The sequence below is a fragment of the Balaenoptera acutorostrata genome, chromosome 6, assembly GCF_949987535.1.
Source record: "Balaenoptera acutorostrata chromosome 6, mBalAcu1.1, whole genome shotgun sequence".
Classification (NCBI taxonomy): domain Eukaryota; kingdom Metazoa; phylum Chordata; class Mammalia; order Artiodactyla; family Balaenopteridae; genus Balaenoptera; species Balaenoptera acutorostrata.
Window position 1 is genome coordinate 101,632,648 of NC_080069.1, and position 23,604 is coordinate 101,656,251.

Here is a 23,604-nt window from a genome sequence, read left to right on the forward strand (position 1 = left end):
AATCTCCAATTTCTTTATGGAAAGAATTATATTTATCTTAGTATTTCCAGTTCCTGGTACAGTACTTAACACTCAATATAAGACATTCAGTAAATGTTTCCTGAATTAAGAAAATAAGTGTTTACCATATGTTCTATGCTGGTATTTCTCAAATTCAACTTGCATACAAATCACCCAGGGAGACTGTTAAAATGCAGATTCTGATTTGGAAGTGGAATCTGAGATCTAAACTTCTAACAAGCTTTTTACATGATGCCTATGATGCTGATCTGAGGACCACACTTTGCTTTTTTTTGTTTGTTTTATTTTTATTTTTTATTTTTTAAACGTTTTTATTGGAGTGTAATTGCTTTACAATGGTGTGTTAGTTTCTGCTTTATAACAAAGTGAATCAGTTATACATATACATATATCCCCATATCTCTTCCCTCTTGGGTCTCCCTCCCTCCCACCCTCCCTATCCCACCCTTCTAGCTGGTCACAAAGCACTGAGCTGATCTCCCTGTGCTATGCGACTGCTTCCCACTAGGTATCTATTTTACATCTGGTAGTGTATATATGTCCATATATACACTACCACTCTCTCACTTTGTCCCAGCTTACACTTCCCCCTCCCCGTGTCCTCAAGTCCATTCTCTAGTAGGTCTGTGTCTTTATTCCCCTCTTGCCCCTAGGTTTTTCATGACCATTTTTTTTTTTTTAGATTCCATATATATGTGTTAGCATATGGTATTTGTTTTTCTGACTTACTTCACTCCGTATGACAGACTCTAGGTCCATCCACCTCACTACAAATAACTCAATTTTGTTTCTTTTTATGGCTGAGTACTATTCCATTGTATATATGTGCCACATCTTCTTTATCCATTCATCTGTTGATGGACACTTAGGTTGCTTCCATATCCTGGCTATTGTAGATAGAGCTGCAATGAACATTGTGGTACATGACTCTTTTTGAATTATGGTTTTCTCAGGGTATATGCCCAGTAGTGGGATTGCTGGGTCGTATGGTAGTTCTATTTTTACTTTTTTAAGGAACCTCCATACTGTTCTCCATAGCGGCTGTATCAATTTACATTCCCACCAACAGAGCAAGAGGGTTCCCTTTGCTCCATACCCTCTCCAGCATTTATTGTTTGTAGATTTTTTGATGATGGCCATTCTGACCGGTGTGAGATGATATCGCATTGTAGTTTCGATTTGCATTTCTCTAATGATTAATGATGTTGAGCATTCTTTCATGTGTTTGTTGGCAATCTGTATATATTCTTTGGAGAAATGTCTATTTAGGTCTTCTGCCTATTTTTGGATTGGGTTGTTTGTTTTTTTGATATTGAGCTGCTTGTAAATTTTGGAGATTAATCCTTTGTCAGTTGCTTCATTTGCAAATATTTTCTCCCATTCTGAGGGCTATCTTTTCATCTTGTTTCTGGTTTCCTTTGCTGTGCAAAAGCTTTTAAGTTTCATTAGGTCCCATTTGTTTATTTTTGTTTTTATTTCCATTTCTCTAGGAGGTGGGTCAAAAAGGATCTTGCTGTGATTTATGTCATGGAGTGTTCTGCCTATGTTTTCCTCTAAGAGTTTGATAGTGTCTGGCCTTACATTTAGGTCTTTAACCCATTTTTTTTTTTTTTTTTTTTTAAGGATTTTCTTATTTATTTATTTATTTATTTATTATTTTTGTCTGTATTGGGTCTTCGGTTCGTGCGAGGGCTTTCTCCAGTTGCGGCAAGTGGGGGCCACTCTTCATCGCGGCGCGGGGACCGCTCTTCATCGCGGTGCGCGGGCCTTTCTCTATCGCGGCCCCTCCCATTGCGGGGCACAGGCTCCAGACGCGCAGGCTCAGCAACTGTGGCTCACGGGCCCAGCTGCTCCGTGGCATGTGGGATCTTCCCAGACCAGGGCTCGAACCCGTGTCCCCTGCATTAGCAGGCAGATTCTCAACCACTGCGCCACCAGGGAAGCCCTTTAACCCATTTTGAGTTGATTTTTTTTTTTTAATTATTAGCACCTTTAATTATTATTTATTTATTTATTTATTTGGCTGTGTTGGGTCTTTGTTTCTGTGCGAGGGCTTCCTCCAGTTGCGGCAAGCGGCGGCCACTCTTCATTGTGGTGCGCGGGCCTCTCACTATTGTGGCCTCTCTTGTTGCGGAGCACAGGCTCCAGACGTGCAGGCTCAGTAATTGTGGCTCACGGGCCCAGTTGCTCCGTGGCATGTGGGATCTTCCCAGACCAGGGCTCGAACCCATGTCCCCTGCATTAGCAGGCAGATTCTCAACCACTGCGCCACCAGGGAAGCCCTTGAGTTGATTTTTGTGTATGGTGTTAGGGAGTGTTCTAATTTCATTCTTTTAAATGTAGCTGTCCAGTTTTCCCAGTGCCACTTATTGAAGAGGCTGTCTTTTCTCCATTGTATATTCTTGCCTCCTTTATCAAAGATAAGGTGACCATATGTGCGTGGGTTTCTCTCTGGGCTTTCTATCCTGTTCCATTGATCTATATTTCTGTTTTTGTGCCAGTACCATACTGTCTTGACTACTGTAGCTTTGTAGTATAGTCTGAAGTCAGGGAGCCTGATTCCTCCAGCTCCATTTTTCTTTCTCAAGATTGCTTTGGCTATTCGGGGTCTTTTGTGTTTCCATACAAATTGTGAAATTTTTTTTCTACTTCTGTGAAAAATGCCATTGGTAGTTTGATAGGGATCACATTGAATCTGTAGATTGCTTTGGGTAGTCGAGTCATTTTCACAATGTTGATTCTTCCAATCCAAGAACATGGTATATCTCTCCATCTGTTTGTATCATCTTTAATTTCTTTCATCAGTGTCTTATAATTTTCTGCATATAGGTCTTTTGTCTCCTTAGGTAGGTTTATTCCCAGGTATTTTATTCTTTTTGTTGCAGTGGTAAATGGGAGTGTTTTCTTAATTTTGCTTTCAGATTTTTCATCATTAGTGTATAGGAATGCAAGAGATTTCTGTGCATTAATTTTGTATCCTGCTACTTTACCAAATTCATTGATTAACTCTAGTAGTTTAATGGTAACATCTTTAGGATTCTCTATGTATAGTATCATCTGCAAACAGTGACAGCTTTACTTCTTCTTTTCTGATTTGGATCCCTTTTATTTCTTTTTCTTCTCTGATTGCTGTGGCTAAAACTTCCAAAACTATGTTGAATAATAGTGGTGAGAGTGGGCAGCCTTGTCTTGTTCCTGATCTTAGTGGAAATGGTTTCAGTTTTTCACCATTGAGGATGATGTTGGCTGTGGGTTTGTCATATATGGCCTTTATTATGTTGAGGAAAGTTCCCTCTATGCCTACTTTCTGGAGGGTTTTTATCATAAATGGGTGTTGAATTTTGTCGAAATCTTTCTCTGCATCTATTGAGATGATCATATGGTCTTTCTCCTTCAGTCTGTTAATATGGTGTATCACATTGATTGATTTGCATATATTGAAGAATCCTTGCATTCCTGGGATAAACCCCACTTGATCATGGTGTATGATCCTTTTAATGTGCTGTTGGATTCTGTTTGCTAGTATTTTGTGGAGGATTTTTGCATCTGTGTTCATCAGTGATATTGGTCTGTAGTTTTCTTTTTTTGTGACATCTTTGTCTTGTTTTGGTATCAGGGTGATGATGGCCTCATAGAATGAGTTGGGAGTGTTACTCCTTCTGCTATGTTTTGGAAGAGTTTGAGAAGGATAGGTGTTAGCTCTTCTCTAAATGTTTGATAGAATTTGCCTGTGAAGCGATCTGGTCCTAGGCTTTTGTTTGTTGGAAGATTTTTAATCACAGTTTCAGTTTCAGTGCTTGTGATTGGTCTGTTCATATTTTCTATTTCTTCCTGGTTCAGTCTCGGAAGGTTGTGCATTTCTCAGAGTTTGTCTATTTCTTCCAGGTTAGGACCACACTTTGAATTGCAACGCTCTAAGGTACCTACTCTCTAGAGTAAAGGTAGTTCTCCTGAACATACGCAAGGGGGCGCAATGGGCAAACATTTCTACTGCTATTTACAACAAAGTAGTGAATGAATTCCTGTGACATGCTTTTTGGCAGCTGTTTTGCTAATTATTATTTATTTCGTGGAACAGGCACAGTAGATATCTCAGTATACTAAAAATAGACTTTCCTTTAAGCCATGTCTTTTGAAGAATTTGCCACGATTATGCTCATAGAAACTGGAAACCCTCACAATCTGTTATTAGAAGTGTTAAATAAGAATAGCACTAAAAAATTACTAGATATGAGAGATCTGAAAGATATGAAAATAATAATAATAGTAATAATAAAAGTAATAATGATAGTATCAGTCATTTATTGATACCTATTAAGTGTGTAGTATTGTACTAGCTGTCTCACGTAAATGGTTTCATTTAATCCTCACAACCACCCCATGAAATAGGTAATATTGCCCTCATTTTACAGGTAAGAAAATCGATGCCTAGAGAAATTAAATAAAATGACCAAGTTCTGGAAGTCATAATTGGAAGGGTAGAATTTGAACATGCTCCATCTTTTTTTTTTTGAATTTTTGGATTTTATTTATTTATTTTTTGAACTTTATTTTATTTATTTTTTTATACAGCAGGTTCTTATTAGTTATCTATTTTATACATATTAGTGTATATATGTCAATCCCAATCTCCCAATTCATCACACCACCCCCACCCCACCCCCCGCCACTTTCCCCCCTTGGTGTCCATACGTTTGTTCTCTACGTCTCTGTCTCTCTTTCTGCCCTGAACATGCTCCATCTTTTTCCAAAGTTCACACTCCTGTGTGCTGTGCTGCTTCCTCAGAATTTTCTTTTCTTTTTTTGTGGGGGGAGGATTTTCTTTTGGTGTTTAGAGCAGTGATCTATGATTCTTGATTTGCCATACGCTTTTTAAAAATTGAGATATGATTCATATGGCATAAAGTTCACCCTTCTAAAGCACACAGTTCACTGGTTTTTAGTATAATAAATACAAGGTTGTGCAACTATTGTCATATCTAATTCCAGAATATTTTTGTCACCCCCTAAGAGAAATCCATACTCATTAGCAGTCTCTCCTCATTTTCCCCTTCCACAGCCCCTGAAAACCACTAATTTACCTTCTATCCCTATGAATTTGTCTATTCCAGGCATTTCACATAAATGTAATCATGCAACTCGTGGCCTTTTGTGTCTGGCTTTTTTCACAGAGCATAATGTTTTCGGAGTTCATCCATATTGTAGCATATATCAGTCCTTCCTTTTTATGTCTGAACAATATTCCAAAGTATAGACATACCACATTTTGTTTATTCATTTATCAATGGATAGAAGTTTGGGTTGTTTCCATTTTTTAGCAATTATGAATAATGCTGCTATGAACATTTAGATATACATTTTTGGACGAACATAAATTTTCAATTCTCTTGGGTGAATACCAGGGAGTGGAATTGCTGGATTATATGTTAACTCTATGTTCAGCTTCTTGAGGGACTTCCAAACGGTTTTCCACAGTAGCTGCACCATTTTATATTCCCACCAGCAGTTTCCTCCATATAATTGTCAGTCCTTGTTGTTGATTTACCATGATCTGGTGATCATGAATTAATTGAAGGGGAGATAATCAAATTCTCAAACATGTTTCAAAATGAGATGCCCTTTAATTTTTTAAAGTGATGAGTGGGCTTCTGCCTACTGCTGTGGAAAGAACACTGAACTGGGCTTCTTCATCATTAACTATCGTTCTCTGTCATTAACTGTGTGACCCCATATTATGATCTAGTCCTTCAGACTCTCAGCTGTAGGTCTGGGATAATAAAACCTGCCTTGCTTCCCTGGTGGTCCTGGCATGAAGTTAAAACCAAATAGCTAAGGCAGGAGAAAGCACTTTCACAAATGAAAGAGTTGCCAAAATTAATGAAGTTTAAGCACCAGTGCCCCTCTTTTGCCTTGGCCCTTTCCAGGGCCCTGGTCTCTGGCCACTCTGTAACCCTTCTTCTCTAGTGGGGTGGCGCTGGAGTGGACAAGGACATGTTGAGTCACAACTAAAGGTAAGTTCAGCTGGGCTCTATGGGACTTATTTCTAATAAGGTGAGTCCTAGGTGTCAAGAAAGTCATGGCAGTATCTTCGTTTATTCAACAACAAACTGTATTGCATCTAGTACCTGTACTAAGTGCTGGGAATACAATTTTTAGAAAGGGTAGTTGGAATTTTAATATAGCTTTCTGGGACTCCAATTGACAGAGCACACTTATTGATAAAATAAGCAAATATAGAAGAATTATGTAACGTGACTAATAAGCCTGAAAAAATAGATACATATCACATATATCCAACAAATAGAATGTGTACTTTTTTTGTATGTGCAACATTATGTTTCTACCTCTGTATACGCTGCATTGTGCTCACCACCAAAAGTATAATTTCCATCTGTCACCATTCAGTTGATCCCCTTTACCTGTTTCACCCTCCCCCCTACTCCCCTTCCCTTCTGCTAACCACTACTCTTTTCTCTGTATTTATTTGTTTGTTTTTATTTGGTTTGGTCTATTCATTTATTTAAAACCATTTTTTATATTCTACATATGTGTGAAATCATATGGTATTTGTCTTTCTCCGTCTGACTTAATTTACTTAGCATAATACCCACAAGGTCCATCCATTTTGTTGCAAATGGCAAGATTTCATCTTTCTTTTATGGCTGAGTAGTATTCCATTGTGTGTGTATATATATATACACACACTTCTTTATTCACTCATACATTGATGGGCACTTAGGTTGTTTTCATACCTTGGCTATTGTAAATAATGCTACAATGAACATAGGGGTGCATGTATCTTTTTCAATTAGTGTTTTCATATTCTTTAGATAAATACCCAGAAGTGAGATAGCTAGATGATATAGTAGTTCTATTCTTAATTTTTTGAGGAAACTCTTTACTGTTTTCCATAGTGACTGCACTAATTTACATTCCCACCAACAGTGCATGAGGGCTCCCTTTTCTCCACATCGTCTCCAACATTTGTTATATCTTGCCTTTTTGATAATAACCGTAGAATATGTACATTTGGATCGTACCTTGTATATTTATTAATATTGGCCATGTTCTAGGCCACAGAAAAAGATCAATTATTCCAAAGATTATTTTATTCAGTGTCATGCAGACTATGTTCTGTAATTATAATGCAATACAATTAGAAATCAATAACAATAAGAGTTAAAAAACTTTCCTTTTTCTGGAAACCAACAAGCAACAAAAACAAATCAAAAACAAAAATAGTCCCCGAAATCCTTGGGTTAAAGAGATCATCATATGTCAAAATTCAAGAGGCACAAAGTAGTATTTAGAGGGAAAAATTATAGTTTGAAACAAATTTATCAGAAAGCAGGACCAATTTGAAGGAAAATAAACAAAACATTCAACAACAATGGTTTGAAGAAGACAACTGAGCAAACTCTACTCATGGGGTTCTGACTTATACGTACACAGGATGCTGAGTGAGCCCAGTGGAGGTGCATCTAACCTGCAGGGATCACATGTGAGCTGCTTGATGGAGTATAAGGAATCAGATTAAGATATCTGGGAAAAGCAAAGAGCAGGTGCACTGAGGTGAGAAGCAGCCAGTGGTTGTGCCCCACTGCAGGGAACGGCTCCTATGGAGAGGAGGTCAGAGAGAAGGCAAGGGTTATGTCAGACCATGAAGGCTTTGTTGTGAAATAAAAGGAAGGCATAACACTTTTTTAAAAAATTAATTCATTCATTCATTCATTCATTTTTGGCTGTGTTGGGTCTTCGTTTCTGTGCAAGGGCTTTCTCTAGTTGTGGCGAGTGGGGGCCACTCTTCATCGCGGTGCGCGGGCCACTCACTGTCGCGGCCTCTTGTTGCGGAGCACAGGCTCCGGACGCGCAAGCTCAGTAATTGTGGCTCACGGGCCCATTTGCTCCGCGGCATGTGGGATCTTCCCAGACCAGGGCTCGAACCCGTGTCCCCTGCACTAGCAGGCAGATTCTCAACCACTGCGCCACCAGGGAAGCCCCACATTTTTTAAAATAAAAGGATGATGATTTCAAATAAGAGTTTGAGCTCCAGGGTCAGATGATGCTGAGTTTGAATCTCACTTATGCAAACTGTGGGGTTCTAGCTGTGTGCTCATGGGCCAGCCATTTAACCTCTGCAAGCCTCAATGTCCTCATCTTTAAGTAATAATAATAGTAATAATAATAATAATAATAACAATAATAGCTACCTGATAAGTGTATTGGTGTATAAAGCACTTAGCACAGTGCCTGGCATAGACTTAGGATTTATCTGTTGTTCCAGTGTAATTGTTCGTAGCACACCCTTTCATGATCAAAAGTGTCTCTGTTTGGCTGATAAGTTATATGGTCACATCAAGTTGGCACTCAGTATGTCACCTCTATGTGTGCATGTGAGGGTTTTAGAAAGATCATCCTGGATGCACATTGGAGCCTGGATTTGAAGGACACTAGACTAAACGCAGAGGGGTCACTTAGGAGGGACCTGAACCAGGCAGGTGAGGACAGACTGGAGAGTTCCAGAACAGAGGTGTACTTTTTAAAAAGGACGCAGCTTTTATACAACTGGTGACTACTAAGATGCTTCTAGGCTTCATTAATATTCCTGACTTAGAGGACCAAGTGGGTGGTGACAGGGGATTCACCCCAGTGGGGCCAACAGAAGGAAGCACATGTTTGGGATGAAGGCATGTGGGATGGTGAATTTTGGACGCATCAACTTTAAAGACGTCTGGGGGATTGCAGCATGGAGGGGATCATTAGAGAGTCAGAAAGCAGAATCTGAAGTTCAGGGAGAGGCCAGGTCTGGAGATGGAAATATGAGTCTTACCTGTATGTGTGAGCAAACGAGATCACTCAGGGAGAGAAGTGAAAAGTGAGACAAGATGAGGGCTGAAGAGCAAGCCCCGAGGAACACTGCCAGGTAGTAGGCGTCCGTGAAGGGTGCTGTTGCCCGGGAGCTTGGGAAAGCCAGGAGAAAGAAGGGTCAGAGCGGACAAAGAGGGCAGAGTCTCAAGATGCAGTGAGCGGTCAGTGGCATCAGTTCTATGGAGAGGTTGGATACGAGGAGGGCACAGAAGTGCCATTGGGTTCTGCCTGTGACGTCATGGCTGCTTTGGGAAGAAAGTTTCCGAGGAGTGGTGGGGTGGAAGCCGATTGCAGAAAGTTTCGTTTGAATGGCAGCTCAGGAGGAATGAAGAGTTAAGTTGTATTTATAACATTTCTCAGACTCGTAGATTCAAGTCAAATCCATAATTCTGAGAATTAAAAGAATCCCTTAGTTCTGGTATAATTCTTGTGGCTGACGAATGAGCATCTCTAGTTGTTGCTCATTGTGCGCTGATATCGTGCCAGACACTCTGGCCACAGTGTCTGGTGTGATAATCCCAGTGAGGGGATGAGGAAGGTGTCCCTTGACAAATGCAGAAACTGAAATTCAGAGGCTGTACGTGACCTGGTCAATGTCGCACAACTACCCAGTCCCAGAACTGCAAATCACACTCATCTCTGATCCACCCCAAAGTCCAGTTGGTTCCTCTGAACCTCAACTCCAACCTCAGAACCTTCCCTCTTTTTTTAAACTGTCTGAAAAAGAAATTCAAAAACCCCTACTAAATAGTAACCACTTTTAAAAATAAAAATGCAGAAAGTTCTCATAGCTGCTGATGGAACCAATCACTTGTTCATCACGGTATAACCTGGGGACCTCAGAAATGTGAAAAACATTAAAAAAAAATCACTGTGCTTTCTTGTGCTGAGAGGGAACAGTGGAAAATGACCTGTCTTTCCTACCTGAGCCCCCCACCCCCCCGCTTTAGGGGAAACAAGGAAACTTTGTGTATCTTTCAGTCCCAGAAAAGGGGGGGCCTTGTCTGTGAGTAAAATAGCAAGTTTCATCTTAACCTTCAGGAATGATGTCTTTTCATGTCTTCATGGGGTACCTGAAGCCCTGCCAACTTCATGAGTGAGAAACCAGACCCACTCAACCTGGCCTGTCCACACCAGTCCCCACCACATCGGAGGCTCTTTCTGAGGCTCTTACAGGGGTGTGAGTGCGCCCTTGTCCTTGGGGAGCTGTTCATGTGTTATTCTCTACCGCACATGCATGCTCTTTACCGCCTTTTCTGTGTATGGAACGCTTCATAATATGGTCCCAAAGGCACTGCTTAAAAAATGTAAAGAAAAGTAAGACTAATATTTTCAAGAGAAAAAAAAAATCTTTTTTTTTAATAGATCTTTATTGGAGTGTAATTGCTTCACAATACTGTGTTATTTTCTGTTGTACAACAAAGTGAATCAGCCGTATGCATACATATATCCCCATATCCCCTCCCTCTTGCGTCTCCCTCCCACCCTCCCTATCCCACCCCTCTAGGTCGTCGCAAAGCCCCGAGCTGATCTCCCTGTGCTATGTAGCTGCTTCCCACGAGCTATCTATCTTACATTTGGTAGTGTATATATGTCCATGCCACTCTCTCACTTCGTCCCAGCTTCCCCCTCCCCCACCCGTCTCTTCAAGTCTATTCTCTATGTCTGCGTCTTTATTCCTGCCTTGCCACTAGGTTCATCAGTACCTTTTTTTTAGATTCCATATATATGCTTTAGCGTACGGTATTTGTTTTTCTCTTTCTGACTTACTTCACTCTGTATTACAGACCCTAGGCCCATCCACCTCACTACAAATAACTCAATTTTATTTCTTTTTATGGCTGAGTAATATTCCATTGTATATATGTGCCACATCTTCTTTATCTATTCATCTGTCGATGGACACTTAGGTTGCTTCCATGTCCTGGCTATTGTAAATAGTGCTGCAATGAGCACTGTGGTACATGACTCTTTTTGAATTATGGTTTTCTCAGGGTATATGCCCAGTAGTGGGATTGCTGGGTCGTATGGTAATTCTATTTTTAGTTTTATAAGGAAGTTCCATACTGTTCTCCATAGTGGCTGTATCAATTTACATTCACACCAGCAGTGCAGGAGGGTTCCCTTTTCACCACACCTTTTCCAGCATTTACTGTTTCTAGATTTTTTGATAATGGCCATTCTGTAAGGTGATACCTCATTGTAGTTTTGATTTGCATTTCTCTAATAATTAGTGATGTTGAGCAGCTTTTCATGTGCCTCTTGGCCATCTGTATGTCTTCTTTAGTGAAATGTCTATTTAGGTCTTCCACCCATTTTTTAATTGGATTGTTTGTTTTTTGGATATTGAGCTCCATGAGCTGTTTGTATATTTTGGAGATTAATCCTTTGTCCGTTGTTTCATTTGCAAATATTTTCTCCCATTCTAAGGGTTGTCTTTTTGTCTTGTTTATGGTTTCCTTTGCTGTGCAAAAGCTTTAAGTTTAATTAGCTCCCATTTGTTTATTTTTGTTTTTATTTTCATTACTCTAGGAGGTAGGTCAGAAAAGATCTTGCTGTGGTTTATGTCAAAGAGTGTTTTTCCTATGTTTTCCTCTAAGAGTTTTATAGTGTCTGGCCTTACATTTAGGTCTTTAATCCATTTGGAATTTATTTTTGTGTATGGTGTTAGGGAGTGTTCTAATTTCATTCTTTTATGTGTAGCTGTCCAGTTTTCCCAGCACCACTTACTGAAGAGGCTGTCTTTTCTCCATTGTATGTTCTTGCCTCCTTTGTCATAAATTAGGTGACCATATGTGCGTGGGTTTCTCTCTGGGCTTTCTATCCTGTACCATTGATCTATATTTCTGTTGTGCCAGTACGATATTGTCTTGATTACTGTAGCTTTGTGGTATAGTTTGAAGTTGGGGAGCCTGATTCCTCCAGCTCCGTTTTTCTTTCCCAAGATTGCTTTGGCTATTTGGGGTCTTTTGTGTTTCCATATGAACTGTAAAATTTTTTGTTCTAATTCTGTGAAGAATGCCATTGGTAGTTTGACAGGGATTGCATTGAATCTGTAGGTTGCTTTGGGTAGTATAGGCATTTTCACAATGTTGATTCTTCCAATCCAAAAACATGGTATATTTCTCCATGTTTATGTCATCTTTGATTTCTTTCATCAGTGTTTTATAGTTTTCTGAGTACAAGTCTTTTGCCTCCTTAGGCAGGTTTATTCCTAGGTATTTTATTCTTTTTATTGCAGTGGTAAATGGGATTGGTTCCTTAATTTCTCTTTCTGATTTTTTGTTGTTAGTGTATAGGAATGCCAGAAATTTCTGTGCATTAATTTTGTATCCTGCAGCCTTACCAAATTCATTGATTAATTCTAGTAGTTTTCTGGTGGCATCTTTAGGATTTTCTATGTATAGTATCATGTCATCTGCAAACAGTGACAGCTTTACTTCTTCTTTTCCAATTTGTATTCCTTTTATTTCTTTTCTTCTCTGATTGCCGTGGCTAGGACTTCCAAAACTATGTTGAATAAGAGTGGTGAGAGTGGACGTCCTTGTCTTGTTCCTGATCTTAGTGGAAATGCTTTCAGTTTTTCACCATTGAGTGTGATGCTTGCTGTGGGTTTGTTGCATATGGCCTTTATTATGTTGAGATAGGTTCCCTCTATTCCCATTTTCTGGAGAGTTTTTATCATAAGTGGGTGTTGAATTTTGTCAAAAGCTTTTTCTGCACCCATTGAGATGATTATATGTTTTTTTTCTTAATTTGTTAATATGGTGTATCACATTGATTGATTTGCATATATTGAAGAATCCTTGCATCCCTGGGATAAATCCCACTTGATCATGGTGTATGATCCTTTTAATATGTTGTTGGATTCTGTTTGCTAGTATTTTGTTCAGGATTTTTGCATCTATGTTCATCAGTGATATTGGTCTATAATTTTCTTCTTTTGTGGTATCTTTGGTTTTGGTATCAGGGTGATGGGCTTCGTAGAATGAATTTAGGAGTGTTCCTCCCTCTGCAAGTTTTTGGAAGAGTTTGAGAAGGATCGGTGTTAGCTCTTCTCTAAATGTTTGATAGAATTCGCCTGTGCATCCATCTGGTCCTGGACTTTTGTTTGTTGGAAGATTTAAATTACAGTTTCAATTTCATTACTTGTGATAGGTCTGTTTATATTTTCTAATTCTTCCTGGTTCAGTCTTGGGAAGTTGTACCATTCCAAGAATTTATCCATTTCTTCATGGTTGTCCATTTTATTGGCATATAGTTGTTTGTAGTAGTCTCTTATAATCCTTTGTATTTCTGCAGTGTCAGTTGTGATTTCTCCTTTTTCATTTCTAATTTTATTGATTTGTGTCCTCTCCCTTTTCTTCTTGATGAGTCTGGCTAAGTGTTTATCAATTTTGTTTATCTTCTCAAAGAACTAGCTTTTAGTTTTATTGTTCTTTGCTATTGTTTGCTTCATTTCTTTTTCATTTATTTCTGATGTGATCTTTATGATTTCTTTCCTTCTACTAACTTTGGGTTTTGTTTGTTCTTCTTTCTCTAGTTGCTTTAGGTGTAGGGTTAGATTGTTTATTTGAGATCTTTCTTGTTTCTTGAGGTGAGATTGAATTGCTATAAAATTCCCTCTTAGAGCTGCTTTTCCTGTGTCCCATAGGTTTTGGGTCATCGTGATTTTATTGTCATTTGTTTCTATGTATTTTTTGATTTCTTCTTTGATTTCTTCAGTGATCTCTTGGTTATTTAGTAGTGCACTGTTTAGGCTCCATGTATTTGTGTTTTTTACAGTTTTTTTCCTGTAATTGATCTCCAGTCTCATAGTGTTGTGGTCAGAAAAGATGCTTGATACAATTTCAATTTTCTTAAATTTTCTGAGGCTTGATTTGTGACCCAAGATGTGATCTATCCTGAAGAATGTTCCGTGTGCACTTGAGAAGAAAGTGTATTCTGCCACTTTCAGGTGGAATGTTCTATAAATATCTATTAAATCTATCTGGTCTATTGTGCCATTTAAAGCTTGTGTTTCCTTATTTATTTTCTGTTTGGATAATCCGTCCATTGGTGTAAGTAGGGTGTTAAGTCCCCTACTGTTATTGTGTTACTGTTGATTTCCCCTTTCATGGTTGTTTGCATTTGCCTTATGTATTGAGGTGCTCCTATGTTGGGTGCATAAACATTTATAATTGTTATATCTTCTTCTTGGATTGATCCCTTGATCATTATGTAGTGTCCTTCCTTATGTCTTATAACAGTCTTTATTTTAAAGTGTATTGTATCTGATACGAGTATTTCTACTCCAGCTTTCTTTTTTTTATAAATTTATTTATTTTATTTATTTTATTATTTTTTGGCTGCATTGGGTCTTTGTTGCTGCGCGCAGGCTTTCTCTAGTTGTGGCGAGCAGGGGCTACTCTTCGTTGCGGTGTGCGGACTTCTCATTGCAGTGGCATCTCTTGTTGTGGAGCACGGGCTCTAGGCACACGGGCTTCAGTAGTTGTAGCACGTGGGCCCAGTAGTGTGGCTCGCAGGCTCTAGAGCACAGGCTCAGTAGTTGTGGCGCACAGGCTTAGTTGCTCCATGGCATGTGGGGTCTTCGTGGACCAGGGCACGAACCTGTGTCCCCTGCATTGGCAGGCGGATTCTTAACCACTGCGCCACCAGGGAAGCCCTCCAGCTTTGTTTTGATTTCCATTGGCATGGAATATCTTTTTCCATCCCTTCACTTTCAGTCTGTATGTGTCCCTAGGTCTGAAGTGGGTCTCTTGTAAACAGCATATATATGAGTCTTGTTTTTGTATCCATTCAGCCAGTCTGTGTCTTTTGGTTGGGGCGTTTAATCCATTTACAGCCAAGGTTATTATCTATATGTATGTTTCTACTACCATTTTCTTAATTGTTTTGGGTTTGTTTTTGTGGGTCTTTTTCTTCTCTTGTGTTTCCCACCTAGAGAAGTTTCTTTAGCATTTGTTGTAAAACTGGTTTGGTGGTGCTGAATTCTCTTAGCTTTTGCTTGTCTGTAAAGCTTTTGATTTCTCCATTGAATCTGAATGAAATCCTTGCTGGGTAGACTAATCTTGGTTGTACATTTTTCTCTTTATCACTTTAAGTATATCCTGCCACTCCCTTCTGGCCTGCAGAGTTTCTGCTGTAAAATCAGCTGATAACCTTATGGGGATTCCTTTGTATGTTATTTTTGTTTTTCCCTTGCTGCTTTTAATATTTTTTCTTTGAATTTAATTTTTGTTAGTTTGATTAATATGTGTCTTGGTGTGTTTCTCCTAGGGTTTATCTTGTATGGGACTCTGTGCTTCCTGGACTTGGGTGACTATTTCCTTTCCCATGTTAAGGAAGTTTTCCACTATAAACTCTTCAAATATTTTCTCAGACCCTTTCTTTTTCTCTTCTTCTTCTGGGACCCCTATAATTCGAATGTTGGTGCGTTTAGTGTTGTCCCAGAGGTCTCTAGGATTGTCTTCAATTCTTTTCATTCTTTTTCCTTTATTCTGCTCCTTGGCAGTTATTTCCACCATTTTGTCTTCCAGCTCACTTATTCGTTCTTCTGCCTCAGTTTTTCTGTTATTGATTCCTTCTAGTGTATTTTTCATTTCAGTTATTGTGTTGTTCATCTCTGTTTGTTTGTTCTTTAGTTCTTGTAGATCTTTATTAACCATTTCTTGTATCTTCTCAATCCGTGCTTCCGTTCTATTTCCGAGATTCTGGATCATCTCTACTGTCATTACTATGAATTCTTTTTCAGGTAGATTGCCTATTTCCTCTTTGTTTATTTGGTGTCGTGGGTTTTTACCTTGCTTCCTCATCTGTGACATATTTTTTTGCCATCTCATTTTTTTTTTTTTTTTTATGAGTGGGATTGTGTTCCTGTCTTACTGGTTGTTTGGCCTGAGGCTTCCAATGCTGGAGTTTGTAGATGAGGACCTCCAGGAGATCTCACTCCGATGAATATTCCCTGGGCTCTGAGGTTTTCTGTCAGTCCAGTGTTTCGGACTCAGAGCTCCAACTGCAGGAGCTTCAGCCTGACCCCCGGCTCATGGACCAAGATTCAGCAAGCCAAGGAGGGGGGGCAAAAAAAAAGAAAAGGATGACAGTAACAAAGTAAAAAATAAAATTAGACTAGGAAACTAATGGATATGTTAGAAAGAATATAAAAATAAAAATATAGATGCAACAATAACTGGAAGGTAAAACAGAACCACAACAGTAAAAAAGAGGAGGAGAAAAAAAATAAAGAAAGAAAGAAAAAGGTGGAAAAGGCCTTGACTGTGGAGGGTGGGGCCTAAGCAGGGGTGGGGTTTGGGTTGTGGGTGGGGCCTATGCTTAGGACCCTCAGGGCTGGAAAAGGCCCTGGGGGGTGTGGGGTGTGGAGCTTAGGCTAAATGGAACAGAAGAGGCCCAGGCATGCCTCCCACCTCTGGTCTCAAAGCGGGGGGAACCCACCTGGGAGCCCAGCAGGCTTCCTGGGCCAGAGTGGTCAGGGCCAATGCTCTCCGCTCCTTTCCTACTCCTCCTGTCCTGGAGGTCCCCTCCTGCCTGCCTCTCCTGCTCTCCCCTGGCCTCCCTCCTATGCCTGCAGGACCAGTGTGGTCCCGGGGTGGGGGTGGGGGGGGCTTGGAGGGCGGGGGACCCGGCCTGGGAGCCCAGTAGGCTTCCTGGGCCGGAGTGGTCAGGGCCAATGCTCTCCGCCCCTCTCCTACTCCTCTGGTCCTGGAGGTCCCCTCCTGCCTGCCTCTCCTGCTGTCCCCTGGCCTCCCTCCTATGCCTGCAGGACCAGTGTGGTCCCTGGGGTGGGGAGGTGGGGGGCTTGGAGCACGGGAGACCCAGCCTGGGAGCCCAGTAGGCTTCCCAGGCCGAGTGGGCAGGGCAAACCCCCTCTTCTCCTTGTCCTGCTCCTCCCATCTTGGAAGGCCCCTCCCGCCTGCCTCTCCTGTTCTCTCCCAGCCTCCCACCTATGCCCCCAGGACCAACGCGACCTGGAGGGGGCCTCTGAGGGCGTAGGACCCAGCCGAGAGCTGGGTAGACTTCCCTGGCTGATTGGGCGGGGGAAATGCTGGGCGCGCTCCCCCCTGATCTGAGCCCCCAAGGGTCCCTCCAGGCATGGGAACCCCTCCCCCCTGTCAGCCACCCCTCAGGGGAGCCAGTACTGTCTGGCCTCTACTTCTCCTCCCCCGTCTGTCCCCCCACGTCCTACCAGTTTGCTTGGGGGTTCCTCCCATCTCCTTGGGCGTAGAGGTCCCCCACCAGCATCCAGCAGGTGCCCTAGTTGTGGGGAGATGTGAACTCCACATCTCCCCACACTGCTATCTTGACTCCGCCCCCCCGAAAAAAAATTTGAACAGAGGAATGGATAAATAAAATGGGTAATACATTTAATGGCATACTCGACAGTTAAAAGAGTGGGCGAGACCTGTTTGAATCTGGGTGAAGCTCAAAAATACATGATTTTGTGAAAATAAAACATTGCAAAATGACATGCACAGCATGATATTTATGTACATGTAAAAATAATAAACAATCTATAGATTTTCAGTGGATATAGTCATATGTAAAATTATGTATTAAGGATATTATACCAATCTTATAGTTGTGGTTACTTTGGTGCCAGGGAGGTGGTGGGTGTGTTGAAGGAATGAGGGTTAGTGGATGATGAGGAGGGCTTCAGCTTGATCTATAACAGCTGTTCAAAAGTGTGGTCCGAGGATCCATAAAAATCCCCATGACCCCTTCAGGAGTTCTTCGGAGTCAAACTATTTTCATAATAGCATGAAGATACCATTTGCCTGTTTCATGGTGTTGACATTTGCACTGCTGGTGCAAAACCAGTGGTGTGTAGAACTATGGGGTCCTTAGCAGGAATCAGAGAGTCATCATTATATCCCGGGCTGCCACTCATTTGAAGTGAAAAAATAAACCTGCCAGTTTCACTTAAGAATGACCCGAGGAAGTGGTAAAAAATTACTAATTTTATTAGATCTTGGCCTCTGTGTTCATTTAAAAAATATTCTAAGTGCTGAAGTATATATGAAGTACCTTTCTGCATTCGCGATATGATGGTTGTCTTGAGTAAAAGCACTTGTGTGTTTGAGTTGAGAGTGCAATTAATCGATTATTTTTTACGGAACACCATTTTTATTTGCAAGAATGACTGACAGACAAACTGTGGCTATTCAGACTAGGGTATTTGGCAGATATTTTCCTGAAAATGAACAAAATGAGCCTGTTACTTCAAGGAAAACAAGTGACAGTTATTTGTTTCCCATGACAAAAGTACAAGTTTTCAAGCAAAAATTAGAATTTTGGAAAACTTGTTTCTGCCACCATGAGCTTGACAGCTTCTCGACACTTAAAAAGTTTTCTGATGAGACTGGTAGTCAGCAAACAGGATTTAAAATTTTTTTAAATTTTATATTGGGGTATAGTTGATTTTCAATGTTGTGTTAGTTTCAGTTGTACAGCAAAGTGATTCAGTTATACATATACATATATCTATTCTTTTTCAGATTGTTTTCTCATATAGGTTATTGCAGAATATTGAGTAGAGTCCCCTGTGCTATACAGTAAGTCCTTGTTGATTATCTATTTTATATATAGTAGTGTATATATGTTAATAGCAACCTCCTAATTTATCCCTCCTCCCACCCCACCATTCCCCTTTGGTAACCATAAGTTTGTTTTCTCTGTCTGTAAATCTGTTTCTGATTTGCAAATAAGTTCATTTGTATCTTTTTTTTTTTTTTTTAGATTCTACATATAAGTGATATATGATATTTGTCTTTCTGACTTATTTCACTTAGTATGATAAGCTCTAGGTCCATTCATGTTGCTGCAGATGACATTATTTCATTTTTTTATGGTTGAGTAATATTCCTTTGTATATGTACCACATCTTCTTTATCCATTCATCTGTCAATAGACACTTAGGTTGCTTCCATGTCTTGGCTATTGTAAATAGTGCTGCAGTGAACGTTGGGCTGCATGTATCTTTTCGAATTATGGAACAAACAGGATTGTATGATATTGTGTAATAAAACAAACCAAACTTTGGAAGGTCTGCATAAGCCAGTGAACCAATATTTTGCAAAAGACCAATGCATTTTGTTACAAAATCATTTTATTCGTTTTTCTGCATTTTCAACTCTAAAGAAACTATTTGCTATAAGGTGTTTATCTTAAAATAAACCTAGATTACTAGAACTAAAGTTATTTAGGCAGTGGGGCAGCAATTCACAACATGTATAGCTTATAGCCCCAAAGAACTTGTACTTACCTTTCTCTCCCAATTATGTTATACTTCATCTTCCTTTTCCCCCAGCTTTCTCCTTTCCCATTTCCCTCTTTTTTCCCCATGTCCCCAAGTCAAAATGACAAATGAAGCCAAGAGTTGTTGATGTTGCCCGTGTGGGTGTGTGTGTTTGTGATGGATTGGAGGGTATCAAATAATTGCTGTTTTTGTTTATTTTCCATATGTTGCCATTAATACAGTCCCTTTCCTCTGTCTTGCTATTAAGAGAGAAACTTGGAAGTCAGAGAAAAGAAATTTGAGTGTGGATCCTTTGTCCCAAATGTCTTAGTTAGAGGCATTTGGAGGTAATATGTGGAGATCTTTTGAAATAAGGAAGAGAAGAGGCAAATATATCTCTAGAGTAATAAGACCAAGGTTATTGTTTCTCAAGGAGTGGGGCCAGCATCAAAGTAGCGGGAGAACATACATCCTTCATACTGCCTGGCTGGGAGTCCTGAGAAGGATAATGAATTCTTGTGGTCCCAAGTCATGTTAGTTAGCCTTCTGGTATTTTACAGAGAAACTGGTCCCAGCATGGCAGGTGTAATCGAAGCATCCATGATCCCCTGCCTCCTCCTAACTCAGAACTGAAGCCCACCACCTCTCCCCCCACGAGGGGAGTCAGCAGAAGCATGAACTTGAGTTCATCCCCGTGAGCTTATCGTGATTGTCATCTGGGCCCAAGCATGACAAAGTCAACCTTCTGGGCAGGACCCATGTCTGAAGCAGCATCTCCAGCCAGTTCTCAGGGACCTATTGTGTCGCCCTTGTGGTGTTAATATCTGCCACAATTGATGTCTGTTGAACACTTACTGTGCACCTGAGTGCGAATCATTTTATTTATTTCTACAACATTGCTCTGAGGTTATCATCCTGTGGCCAGGGATTGGCTGGCTTCCTGCTGTTGGGGACACAGCTAAACTCGATTTCCCAAACTCCTTGGCAGTTAAGCCTGGTGGTAGGACTGAGTTTTGGTCAAAGACTTGCTAGTGAAGTTCTCGTGTGTTACTTCCTGGCCTGGCCTACATACCACCCCACATCTCTGACCCTCCGTGTTCTTTTCTCCTCTGTCTTGTGAAGACAAGCATGGTGATGTTGGGATATAAACTGGAAGGAGTCTGGCTTTGGAATCACATCTTGGAGGGCAACCACTGCTTGGTAACACCCGGTTTGGACTTCAAGAGAGCAAAAATAAACTCTTATTGTGTTAAGCCAGTGAGATTTTTGGGGTTTACATACAGCAGCTTGTGTTCCTCACAGTAATACTCACCCCCATTTTAGACATGAAAAAACTGAGCCTTGGAACATTCTCTTTGTCCACAGTCTCACAACTAGCAAGCAGATCTGTGTAAGCTTGAATTATGTGTGTTTATTTCTTTGGGAGTGAAGTGGCAAGAATCTCAGTCAGGTAGTAGTTGGCAGTATGTATGTGTGGGGGGGAGGGTAGGGTACAGTTCCATCAGTGCTTTGGGCTGTGTGGTTCCCAAGATCCCTCTTGATCTCAGGCAAGAATGAGAAATGTGAGTTTCAGGGCCATCCTGTTCGCTAGTCAAGGGATTGAGGGCTCCACCATGTACTTCTGCTCCTAAGCATTGCTGAGCAAGAAGCAGTGACCCCCAAAGCGACTGAAACTTCACCCCCGGTGTGGCTGCTGCCATGTGGCTGGCTGACAAGATCCCAGCCCTTATCTGGGCTGCAGAGGGCCTGGCCGCGATGATGCCGACCTACGACCTACGGGAGAATGTAACTCTGTAAGATGTCAGCTTTCCCAGGGATATCAGTTTCGGGAGGCTGGCAGGATGTGGAGGGAAAACAATCTCAGGCTGGCTTCCCTTGCTCAGGGCGATACCTCCCCTCCCCCATCACGTGGAATTTCCACCGGAGCAGGCAGAAAACAAGCCACCCCCCACCGCTCCACTTCTCAGCCAATGTACCAAGGCCGGCTGACCTTCTTCCTTGTAACTGCATCCCCCGGGAATTGCCTGTTGATGAAGCCCATGCGGTGGTGGGGTTCATGTCTGTCTCCCAAACACACACCCGTCCTGCTACTGTTTGTGAATTCAGGAACTAGCTGTTAGAATGTTGGTGCTCAACAAAGCACCGAGCTGATCTCCCTGTGCTATGCGGCTGCTTCCCACTAGCTATCTATTTTACGTTTGGTACTGTATGTATGTCAGTGCCACTCTCTCACTTCGTCCCAGCTTACCCTTCCCCCTCCCCATGTCGGGGCCTTGTGGGTGGCAGTGGGTGAGGTGGAGAGGAGGGGCCACCCTAATAGTTCCGAGGCCTGAAGGAGGGCACCTTCTCCCCAACCAGCAGACCCTCGTCCCCCTCCCCCTGCCCCTGGGATGTAAATGCCTCAGGTGATTGGTAATATATGAGCAGGTGGTCCTAACACCTGGGAGGCATATATTCTACCGGGAAAAATTGTGAAAGACTTTGAAACGGGCCTAAAAGACTACTGGGTGTCTTGTCTAATGCACCCTTCCTGGTTATCTGCACCTTTCATTGCCTTTGAGCTGTTTTGTAACTGTCATTGGTGGAAAACTGATAGTAATGCATATGATTCTTGCCCATAGAAATGCAAATGAATTTTGTCCAGTGGAGATGCAGTTGGTTATCGCAGGGTGGATATTGACTAGTTTTGCATTTATTTGTAAATTCCTTTCAGCATTCCGGATTGCCTTGTTAATGTATGCTCTTGAATGCTCCTTTGATCTGGTTGTAACACCTTACTGGTTCTCTTATCAAAGAGTTAAATAAATCTTTGACACGTGCTCATTTAAGAAAAAAGGAAAAATAAATCCAGGTCCCCTTTCTCTCAGTTGAGTTGCCCTAAAACCAGGGAAAGTTAAGCTGTACTCTGCAGAGCCCTCTTAGAGCCCACAGGAAGGGGGCTTCACTGAGAGGACTGATAGGGACTCAGCACCCTCATGCCAATCAGAGAAGCTCTGCTTTGTCTACTTTTGTCCCCCTGCCCCCCAGACACACAGTGGGGGCATCCACATAAGATTTCATTGGAACCAAGATGTTATGGGTTGAATTCCTCCCCCCACCCCGTACCCCTCCCCAACCCCAGCCAAAGATGTTTAAGTCCTAATACCCAGCACCTGTGAATGTGACCTTATTTGGAAATAGTGTTTTTGCAGATGGTCAAGTTGGGATGATGTCATTAGGGTGGGTCTTAATCCAGTATGACTGTGTTTTTATAAAAAAGGGGGAATTCGGACACAGGGATGGACACACACACAGGGGGAGCGCCATGTGAAAAAGAAGACAGATCAGGATGATGCACCTATAAGCCAAGGAATGTCAGGTATTTCCAGCAAGCCACCAGGAGCTGGGTGAGAGGAGCAGAAAATATTCTCCCTCACAGCCCTCAGAGTGAACCACCCCTGCCGCCACCTTGATCTTGGACTTCTAGCCTCCAGAAACGTGCACTAGATTTTGGCTCGCTAACCCTCTCTTCACCACGAGAAGTGGAATTAGGACTGCAGAGTGTTACAAGGCTTCAAGTACCTTAAATACAGCCACCATTCAAGTGGGGAGGCATCCCATCTTTTTGGATGTAAATCTTCTCCAGGACAATATAAAATCCAAAATAGCACGCCCAGCTGCAATTTGACATTGTGTAATTACGGTTCTCCTGTCTGTTGTAGGCAAAAGCAGAGACCCTCCCAGTGTCTGAACAAAAGGAACAGACTGTTGCTGAATGGCACCCAGGTACTGCATCCTCAGTTTCCCAATCAGAACTGTCATTGGTTGCACTTAATTAAGCTGTCTTCCCAGACTCCTGGCATCCGACAGGTTCCCATCGGAATTACTAAGGTTTGCAAGCAGGGCTGGCTTTCCTGCGCCTCTGCACGCTCTCCTGGCAGGCAGGGGTGGTTGGACTGTGATGAGATCTTGGCTTTTCCCGCAGGATATACTGGAATAAACACTGATTGATTTTGAACATTATTTTAGCGAAACCTTGGTTTATCCAATTTTTCAGCAAGAATTTGACTACCAAAGAGAACACACACAGGGCTTGAAGGGGAAGTGACCCAGGTGCCTTGCAAGGGGGTCTCTGGCAGTTCTCTAGGTTGCTGGGGGCAGTTGGTGATGGGGCAAGTGGGTAGTGAACCTGGGGAATCAGCCTCATGGTTCTCTTAGGCTGGAGTTGTCTGCTGGTCAATTCTCCTCTCTGCTTAGTGATCCACTTGGTGCCTATCAGAAGCCCTTGCCTTGCCTGCATTCCCCTGATTGATTAAGCATTTTCCTCTGTTGGAGATCTGATCAGGTGTTTTCCTGCAAAGGTTCAAGTCGATGCCCCAAGCTGGTTGATGGGGAGGGTGACAGAGGTAAAACAGGAATAAAGAATGATGATTCTACTTTGCATTTTCTTTGCTTATTACAATGAACTTGGCACAGCTTCCCTA

At 41.6% G+C, this 23,604-nt stretch overlaps 1 long non-coding RNA gene across 1 annotated transcript in view; it reads left to right on the top strand.

Annotated features, from left to right (window-relative positions):
- Positions 1-23,604, top strand: part of LOC130708353 (uncharacterized) — a 104,512-nt gene that overhangs the window by 61,889 nt on the left and 19,019 nt on the right. The window contains exon 4 of the long non-coding RNA XR_009008577.1: positions 22,843-22,906. This is a non-coding gene — a long non-coding RNA (uncharacterized LOC130708353). The remainder of the gene's footprint in view (positions 1-22,842; positions 22,907-23,604) is intronic.